The 11149-nt window shown below is 32.0% G+C and overlaps 1 pseudogene; it reads left to right on the forward strand.

Moving 5' to 3' along the window:
- The first annotated feature begins 8501 nt into the window (after positions 1-8501).
- Positions 8502-10345, forward strand: LOC107478217 (isovalerate--CoA ligase AAE2-like; annotated as a pseudogene).
- Positions 10346-11149: the final 804 nt, after the last annotated feature.

Raw genomic sequence — 11149 nt, forward strand, 5'->3', positions numbered from 1 at the left:
GGCTAAAGACTATATCATAACAGGTTTAATAAACTTCATTCCATAAGTATTTGCAATGAAGTCGGTGCTGCAATGACGGAAAAGGTTTTTCGAAGAACTGGATTCTTTGAGGATGATCTTACCCAATTTTTACAAGGAAATCAGCGCAAAATGTGCCTCTTTGAATATGTGCCTTACATCAATTGTTGAGTTAAGAAATTAACTAAATTAATTAGTGATTACAAATATTATTTTTGGGTAAAATAAATAATTAATGTTGATTAGTATATGTTGCTAATTAATTATTGATGAAGGCCAAAACTAAAATAAAAGCAAGCAGCCCAAACTGAATGGAATCAAGATACAAGGCTGGCAGGCTATAAAGCAAAGAAAACCCAAAAGAAAAACAAAGAAAGAAGACAGATGGACCAAACAGGTTGTTTAATGGATATCTAATCCAAACCCAATTTGATTTAAAATCCCTCCAACTTGATCTCACTTCCAAAGCAATGTCCTTCTTTTCCTCTGTCTCAGTCAAATCACAGAAAAGTGAGAAAGAGAGAGAGAGAGAGAGTTTCTTCCCTAAGCTAATTACCAAAGAAGCAAAATGGGGAGAGATTAAGCTTGAAAGGCAAATGTCTAATCAGCATGTTCAAACCAAATCAAGCTTGGGTTAAAGGTAACCCATTTCCTTTTACATGCATCACACTTTCTTCTCTTCATCTTCAACTATCTGTCACTCCGTTTTGAGCTATATGGAAAAGAGGATTTCTGTTCCTCACTACTATGTATCTACGGTCACAAGTGATACTTGGGGACCAAGTTCTGTTTCAATGGTCAAGATCTGGATTTACCATTGAAGAAATCTTTTTTGCTGATAATGTGGCTTTCGGTCAAGATAAGAAGTCAGAAGCAAAGTTTTCATTGTGAGGATTAATGAAAAAAAGTGAGACAGTGGGTTGGTGAAGCTCAAGGCTCAAGAAGTTGACCTTGGAAGAACAATCAAGCTACATGCAAGGAGATAAAAAGAAGCTTTCTGTTCCTTCAGAGGTAAGGAGAGAAAACCAGAGTTTGAGAGTTGTGTTCGGCAAAGAAGTTCCTCTACTTGGATAATGCTTTCTTTCAAAGAAGCATTCGGCCAATACTGAAGAACTGTATCTGAGGTTTGCAAATCTGGTTTTACACATAGCGAAGAGGCTGTTGATGAAGTCAATCTCCTTCATGTTTTACAGATTGTGATGTACTTTTCTATATTTATCTTTTTGTAATTTCTTGTGTGAAAATGCATATTGAGAGAGCTCAAGTAAAAGCCATGAGTGGAAAAAGGCTGAGTGATATACTTGAGAAAAAAACCTAGAGTTATTTTCAGATTTTTTTAGGTATGTCTATGTCTTGTATCTTGTACCTGTGAGGTATCCCTTTCTTAGTTGGGTTAGGCGGTTAGCACTAAGAATAAATAGTTAGATATTAGCATAGCCAATGTCAAGTTAGGTTAGAACTTGAGTGTGAAAGGATTGGGTCAATCCTGTGGAATTGGTGTATGTAATACTTTTAACTATAGTGAAAATTTCTCTATTGTTGTGGAGGAGACTGGACGTAAGTTGCATGACACAAGGCAACCAAACCAGGATACATGCTGGTGTTAGCTTTTCTCTTCTCTGCTGTGTTCTGTTTTCTGATATTCATGAGACAAAAATAAATTGTCTCATAAATTTCCGCTGCTGAGTACAAACAAAATCAGAATTGAAAGTTTTTTTAAAAGGTCATAACTGCAACTCAAAGGAAGGCATAAATTCGATCCCCTTCTCTAAGCCTACCAAAACCTTCATCAATTCTCTCGAATTTTACCAGAAAGTCTTGAATGGATTGAATCAAGGACGAGCTTCCATGTTTTTCCTACACGCTTTCTAAATCAGTGACAACGCACATTATGAGTCTGTTTCCACCACTATCTTGCTAATGCCCAATTTCTTAGCCAGCTTAACCCCAACATTAAAAGTTAAAACCCCAAAGTTCTGCTTGGGTTATGGTGCAAACTCCTATATTCATACTAAAGCCTACAATAGTGCGACCTCTCCAATCTCTAATAAGGCCACCGCAAGCTCCTTTATGACCGGGTTGTAGGACCGAACCATCGATATTAAGCTTGGCCCAGCCCCAATTTGGTGGTTCCCATCATACAAGCTTATCTCTGATAACCTTGAGAATACGACTACTATGCTTTGTAATCCTCATGATAAAATTGTAATACTCAGCCAATTTTCGTATCATCTGGTGTAATTGTCTATTTTGTAGGTTCTCATTCTTGAAGATGAAGTTATTTTGGCATCTCCAAGCTGTGTTACAAGCTGTTACAAAGATTATGGGACAGGGAGTCTCATACTGCCTTTGAGAGACCAGGGTAAGATTCGTTCTTAGCCAATCTTAAAAGGATTGATTGAAAAATATATCATGTGCGTCTCTATTTATGATGATAATCCAAGTCATACGGATGTAGGTGTAGTCCCATAGGACATAGAGCAACGTCTCTTCTTCTCCGCAACCTCTAGGGCAACTGCTATCTTCTGTGAGATTCTTGTTCTTCCTTTTGCTATTTGTTAAAAGCACCTCATGCATCATGAACAGCTAAAGGATTTGATTCTTTGAGATAACTCGATCTTCTAAAGTTGCTTATAAATTTTGTTTGTATTTTTACTATTTTTGAAATAGGCATCATAGGCTGATTTTACTGTGAAAATATCATCTGCTGCTGGTAGCCACGCAATAACATCTTCTTCAATAGTTGGATTAGGAGCTTTTAGAACCTGAATGTGGTCAACGATCTCCTGCGATAGAATTTGGGAGAGAGCTTCCCAGTTCTAAGACCCTAGAATGATTTGTATAGTTACAAACCCGCTCACCGAGTTTCTCCCTATTAAGGTCAATTAGTGCATGCTCCTTTAAATTGGAAATATCTGGGATCTAGTGATCATCCCAAAAGTAGGTATTCTTCCCATCACTTATCCTCCATATTAGGTTTTCTTTGAATTTATCTCAAACTTTCAAGATACCAATCCATGCATTCGAGTTGCTGGCCTTCCTCTTTACCTTCGGAATTGTATCATCTCCACCAGCATACTTCGCTCGCATGACTTTTATCCAAAGTGCCTTTCTATTATAGATTAGCCCCCAAGCAAGCTTCATAAGAAAGAGTTGGTAATTTTAGAGCATCTGGTAGTTAGAATCTTTATAGTCTGCATAATACAGTGACTAGGAATGGTTGATAATATAGATTGAATAAGAGTACATCGTCCTGCTAGATTAAAACTCCACATCTAAGTGATTTTACCAACCAAGTCTTTTAGATTTACGTGCTTCTTTTTCATACTTTCTTCTTCTTCTTCTTCTTCTTCTTTCTTTCTTTCTTTCTTTCAAATTCATGGTCGCACATTCTTCTTCATCCTTGATACTACGTCTTCTTCTTCTTCTTCTCCTCTTCCTTTCTTTTCATCCTTCTCCTTCACCATCATCATCATCATCATCGTCGTCGTCGTCGTCGTCATCATCATCGTCGTCGTCTTCTTCTAATACGTATCGCGTTATCGCTATCATCATTATTGTTACCATTATCATCAAATTTGTGTCATGTTGATGACATTGTCTGATCCAAAGTTGATTTGGATGTGTTTTTGTTCAAAATTGATTTGGTCTGTGCTTGTTTTGAAACGAGTTTTTTTGTGTATCGTCATCATTAAGTAATTTTGGTTCATTCAGAATTTAATTTTTGGTTCATTCTAAATGTAATTTCGGTTCATTTTTGAGTGAATTTTTTATCATTCAATTTTGTTTGTATGCTTGTTTTCGAACACAATCATTAAGTAAATTCGGTTCATTCTAGATTTAAATAAGGTGCACTTGGTCTGTGCTTGTTTTGAAACGAGTTTGTTTGTGTATCGTCATCATTAAGTAATTTTGGTTCATTTGGAATTTAATTTTTGGTTCATTCAGAATGTAATTTCGGTTCATTTCTGATTGAATTTCTGATCATTCAATTTTGTTTGTGTGCTTGTTTTCGAACACAATCATTAAGTAAACTCGGTTTATTCTGGATTTAAATAAGATGCACTTGGTCTGTGCTTGTTTTGAAATGAGTTTGTTTGTATATCGTCGTTATTAAGTAATTTCGGTTCATTCGGAATTTATTTTCGATTCATTCTGAATGTAATTTTAATTCATTTATGAGTGAATTTTTTATCATTCAATTTTGTTTGTGTGCTTGTTTTTGAACACATTCATTAAGTAAATTCGGTTCATTCTAGATTTAAATAAGGTGCACTTGGTCTGTACTTGTTTTAAAACGAGTTTGTTTGTATATCATCATCATTAAGTTATTTCAATTCATTCAGAATTTAATCTTCAATTTATTTTGGATGTAATTTCGGTTCATTTCTGAGTAAATTAAGATGCATTTGGTTTTGTTGTTCTACAATTCAAAATTCTTCTTCCTCACATCCTATCTTGAGAGGAATAAAACCAAGAAAAAGAGAAGAAAAAGAGAAGAAAAATCAAACAAAAAATAAGAAACAATAATTAAAAACTCCTCAAAACTCCTCATCATGTACTTCTTCTTCTTTTCTTGTTCATCTTCTCCTTTTTGTTTTTCTTTCTCATAATTCTTCTTATTTTATTATTTTAACAATAATAAAAATATTAAAAAATTAAACAAAGAAGAAGAAATGTATAATGCTGCCAAATCATTTGATGGATTTGGATGTGATTTTGTTCATGATTTAATTTTATTTGTGTGCTTGTTTTTTAACACAATCATTAAGTAATTTCGGTTCATTATGACTTTAAATAAGGTGCACTTGGTCTGTGCTTGTTTTGAAACGAGTTTATTTGTGTATCGTCATCATTAAGTAATTTTGGTTCATTCGGAATTTAATTTTCGGTTCATTCTGGATGTAATTTTGGTTCATTCGAAATTCAATTTTGTTTGTGTGCTTATTTTCGAATGTAATCATTAAGTAATTTCGGTTCATTCTGGATTTAAATAAGCTACACTTGGTCTATGCTTGTTTTGAAACGAGTTTGTTAGTTTGCGTATCGTCATCATTAAGTAATTTCAGTTCATTCGAAATTTAATTTTCAGTTCATTTTGGACGTATTTTCGGTTTATTTATGAGTAAATTAAGGTACATTTGGTCTCCTTTTTCTGCATAATTCAAAACTCTTCCCCTTCATCCTTTACTGCTTCTTCTTCTTATTATTTTATTTTGTTATAATTCTTCTTATTTCACTCTCTTGAGAGAAATAAAATCAAGAAAAAGAGAAAAAAATTAAACAAAGAAAAAGAAAATATACATAATGCTGCAAAATCACCAAGGAGAGGAGGAGGAAAAAAATGCAACAGTAGCAACAAAAGAATGACAATGTGGAGAAAACATGTGAAAGAAGGAGAAAGAGGAGAAGTAGGAATGCAAAGAAGAAAAAGATGACGACGATGATAACGTAAAGTCCTGCGCGTGTAATCACACTTTTTTAATGAGAGTAATTTTTGCTGGTGTTGAGTCTATTTAATTGAATTTAGATGATAATAATGCTTGAATGTGTAACATATATGATATATATGAGTATTGATTATAACAACTAAATTTATAAACTTTACATAATCCATAAAAAGATTTTAATAGTTGGCTAAAGTAGTGAATCACCATAACTGAATTTGTTTCTAAAAGAATGAATAAAGTATAGAATGTGAGATAACATCTTTTTATTATTATTGGATTAGAAAATCTTGTTTGGGTTAATTAAAAACTTTATTACTTTTATTTTGAGTTGAAGTAGTTGATGAATTTAATACTACCTATAATCCTCACTTTCCTTCATATATCACCATTTTGCAACGAAAATTCTATTATATATTATAACACAGCTCAACTGAATTGTAGATCTACATTTTTATAAAATATATTTTGTTTCCTTCTCCAATTAATGTGAGACTTTACATGTATTCACACGAAGATATCCTTACACATAAAGCAAGAATATTATGTTCATAAATGCTCTATTTAACTCTTACAAACTGAATTTGCCTTCTACTTTGGAATATACCAAAGGTGTAGAACATCCTCCTCTCCATTGTTCAATGATTTTGGCCATATCTCGCATATTATGCAAATCGTGATTAGTTGGCAGTTATTAAAATTAAATTTTAATAATAATAAACTAATTTAATTTCGTTACATATATCATATAACCTATATTATTATTCTATATAAGACAAAAAAATATCTTTCTTTCTCTTCAACATATCTTCTGCTGTAGGATTGTAGGAACGACAGGGGTAAGATGGGGGCAAAAAATATCTCCCTGCTTTTTATTTTTGTCTTTAAATTTGTTTTTTATTTTCGTTCATGTTTTTGCTGTGAAAAAATAGTGTTCTTTATTTCTATTTTTTACAGATCTCATTTTTTATAGAAATTTTATTCTCTATATCTTTGATAATTTTGATTAATCATTCATTTTTATAAGAATAGAGTTATAAATATCTATTTTATACAAAAATAACAAAATTTTATATAAAAGTCTAAAACGACAGGACGGTCACGGTGAACCAAAACATAAAGTAGTGGACGAGATGGGGACACAACAAAAATTGCAAAAAGGAGAACGAACCCCACCCTCAAAAAGGAGAAAGAACGCCGCGAATAGGGAGAATGACGTGGTGAAAATAATGGCTTGGTGAGGAGTAACACCGTAAAAAGGAAGAGTGGTGAGGAGGTGACTGCAGAGAAATTGGATGGATTATATTATTTGTATTTTTATATTATTTGTATTATTTGTATTTTTTATTATTTAACATACATTTATATTATTTGTATTTTTTATTTGTTTAAAGTTTTTTTATATTTATTTTTTTAAATTAATTTTAATTTAACTTCTATAATCATATAAAAAATACTTTAATATTATTTATAATAATATTATTCTTTTTTTAGTTGGCAATTTAGTTGTTTCTTTTTTATTATTTTTTATTACCTTTTTACCTCTATTATTATATAAAAATATTTTTGTATATTTTAAATTCACATAACAAAATTGTTAGTGAGATTAATTTATATTATTTTATGTCATATTTTATAATGATATAAAACATAAAAATTTAATTCGCAGCATATAAATACTTACTAAAATAAATTAATTAACAAAATATTTAAAAATAGATAATTTTATATTTTATTAGATGTAAAATCATAAAAAATTTATTATTTTTTTAATTAAAAACTTAATTATAATTATATATATTATCAAATATATGACATTATATTTGATTATATAAAATTTTAATTTTTGGCCCCTCTATAGTTAGATTTCTGGATCCGTCCCTGATGATAATTAAGTAAATTTATGAATTTCGGGGATTAACAGAGATGGGACGGGAATCCCCGTTTGAATCTTCACGTCTACCTCGAAAAAATTTTATCCTCCATTTCTAGCTCTATGGAAAAAAAAATTCCACAATCAGATCCCCATTCGAAACGGTCTCTGCAGAGATCTCCACGCCTCAGAAAATTTTGTCATCCCAATCTGCTAGCAATAGACCAATAGTGATGACAATTGATTAATCTCTTTAGCCACCTCAATTTTTTTTAGGTAAAGTACTAAATTAGTCCCCTATTTTTGGACGTAATCCTGTTTTGGTCTTTAAGGTTTAAAATGTCCTATTTGAATCCAAAAAAGTTTCATTTACCTTCAATATAGTCCTGCTGTGAGGTCAAAGTTAAATAATTAACGAAATGTCCTACATGACAGCAGTACAAGAATAAGGTCGATAATCTGAAAAATAAGTATAAGCTCCAAAGGCACAAAATCAACCGTTAATGCATCAATACATTTATTTATCATTTTTCTTAGTTCTATAGAAAATAATTCATTTAAATTGTAAGAAAAATAATAAATAAATGTATTGATACATTCACGGTTGATTTTGTGCTTCTGGAATTTGTACTTGTTCTCCAGATTATCGATCTTATTCTTGTACTGCTGTTATATGGGACATTCCGTTAATTATTTAACTTTGACCTCACGATATGACTACATTGAAACTAAATGAACCATTTTTAGATTCAAATAAGACATTTTAAACTTTAAGAACCAAAACAGGATTTCGCTCAAACATAGACGATCAATTTAAGAAAAGTATACGTTGCCAAGATTTAAGTCTGCCAACTATTACCAACTATTGAATAAATAATTAAAAAATTTAAAAAATTAGAATTTGAATAATTCTGTTCAAAATTTACCCTAATTTTATTTTGCTTCCATCCATCTCTAAACCTTACTCTATTTGCGTTGTGCCTATTTCTTATTCTTCTTCATCTGCTTCCTTCCTCAGCGCCGATGTTATCTCGTTGAGAACACCACTTTACTCAGTGCCAGCGTTGCCTCTTTCTCCCTTGCCTCACCGTCCTCCATCGCGCTGCACCCCCGGCCCTCCCGTCGCTTTCCTCAACCGTGTCTCAGTGGGCGCGTCCTTCCTCATGTCGTCCTCTACCCGCCGTGGCCCAACGGCTGCAGCATCGTCGCGCCGCCCCTTCATCGAAGGCACGCTCGCCACCCCAGTTGCCCAATGGCCTCCTCCCTACTCGCCACCGCGCTTGCGACCCTGCTCGCCACAACGGACGCCCACCAACACGGTAACCTCCTCTTTGCAGTGCTGTTTCAACTTTCAATTTTTATGTTCCTCATGTCATTAATTTTAAGTTATTGGATTTTTTTTAAGTTGCCTTTGCAATCTTTGTATGTTTTGAAATTTCAATTTTCTTCCTGTTGGCTTTGCTATAAATTAAAACAAATTATTTGTTTGCAGTTCCATATTTTAATATGATTTATGTAAGCTAATTTGCAGGACAGAATGCCCATATTAACTTCTTAGATCACTTAAATTTTGCAACTTTTTCAAAGATCATAAGGATCAAGGATCATGCGAATCAATGGAAGGTCTATTCCACTATTCTACAAATCTTGTTCCTCTGACCCCAATAAGGTTCTTGGAGAGAGTAGCAAGCTTTTGCGGGGAGAGAACATCACTTGTTTATTGTTCTTTTGAGTATAAATGGGGTGAGACACATCAAAAGTGTTTGAAACTTGTAATAAGAAAAATATTAGGAAGCATCCTTAAATTCTTTAAGGTGAATGGATTCAATCAATGATGCTATTGTATATTCAATGTTGTTTTGAAACAGGTTGCAACATTATCACCTAATGTTCCAGCAATGTATGAGCTGCATTTGCAGTCCCAATGGCTGGATCCATTATCTGCACCTTGAATTCGCGCCTCGATGCATCCATGGTTTCAGTCCTGCTGGAGCATTCACAAGCTAAGATCCTCTTTGTAGACTACCAACTACTTGAAGTCGTGCACAATGCATTGGACCTGCTATGCAAAAGAACATCATCAAAATTATCAATTCTAGTCCTAATTGCTGACTTTATTTCTGAATCAACAATTGACACTTCTTCAATTAGTTATGAGTATGAGATGCTACTAGCAAATGGTGAAAAAGGGTTTGAAATAGTTAGGCCAAAGAGTGAAATGGATCCTATAAGTATTAATTACACCTCTGGCACCACATCAAGGCCTAAAGGAGTAATTTTTAGCCATAGAGGCGCGTATTTGAACTCGCTCGCGACAGTTCTACTCTTTCGAATGGCTTTCCCTCTATTTTATAAATGTACATTCTCCTCCCTTCTAACTTTTAAAAAACTTCTTCAATCCATTTTAAATGTTTTGTGTTAACTAATATTAATTTTTTCCATTTTTTAAGAAAAAATAAATTATTTTTTAAAAAAATATCCATTAGCAAAAATTTTATTTTTTATCATAAAATTTTTCTTACTAAAATACCCTTTAATAAATTATTTTTTTATTGATTAAATTATATTTTTACTAAAATATTTTTAAAAAATTAATAATTAAATTATTTTTTCTAATATACCCTTCAATAATTTTTTAATTATTAAATTGTGATTTTACCAAAATTTTCGTTAATAATTATTTTTATATTTTACTATTATTTTAACATTAAATAAAAAATCTTACCACTGCTAATATGTATAACAATTAATATTGATAAATAATTTGTTTCATAAAACTATTGAAATTTATTAACAACTTTATCAAAATTTAAAAACAAGTCGAGATGAATAAATCCCAAATTTAAAAAATCAACATCTCATTCCTTCACATCCCTACAAAGTAAGTTTCTTAATCTAAATAAAGAGCATTGTGCATAATAGAATATATTTTTATGTTGGTGTATTGTCCCTTGTACAAGCTGCAATTTCCAATACCCAACTCTTGAAACTTCTAAATACTCATTGAATCGTCAAATTTGAAGAATGCTTTCTAAGAAGTTTATCTTTCCTAATATCCTGCAACATCAAATAAATAGTACATTTTAATTTTTTGCTTTTACAAAAGCTATTAATAAACATATATTTGTTGTAAAGTTAGCTAAATCTAACCCTGCAACATCAAATAAATAGTGCATTTTTCACTCTTATTATATCAAAATTCTCTTGAATTATGTAATCTCTCAATACACTCCTGAACTCATGTACGTCAACAAATATCATAAACTTTTTTAGACTAATTTTTTCATTATCTCACCTTCATTCTCTATGTTAACTTCTACTTCACTTTCTTCCTCTGAAGTGTAGTCATCCTCATTCCACTCCTCATCATCCAAATAACTCTCTACGCATTGATCCTTATTAACATCATATTCTTCATCACTATCGGTAAATAATTGTTCAATAGGGGATTCAGTTCCATCGTACTCATTAACACTAGATATAACTTCAATATTGGTAGACATTTTCTTAATATGAAAAGAAATTGGCGTAATTAATAATGAATAACTATAACAGAAACGACGAAGAAAAGGATTTAGGGATAGCAAAAATGAAGGGTTTAGGGATATATCCAGAATTGCCAATGATATGAATTTTTTTTGTAAATTAATTGAGTTTGAGAAAAGGATGTCAAACCTTATTACTTGAATTGATAATAACGGCAATGATTACACAAAGCTATGCAGCAATGGCAGCACCTAGGTAGCGATGGCAGAGACAACCAAAGGAAATTGAAGAGATTGAAAGAGAAATAGCGCTGGAACGCGACTGC

Source organism: Arachis duranensis, chromosome 3 (assembly GCF_000817695.3).
Source record: "Arachis duranensis cultivar V14167 chromosome 3, aradu.V14167.gnm2.J7QH, whole genome shotgun sequence".
NCBI classification, from domain to species: domain Eukaryota; kingdom Viridiplantae; phylum Streptophyta; class Magnoliopsida; order Fabales; family Fabaceae; genus Arachis; species Arachis duranensis.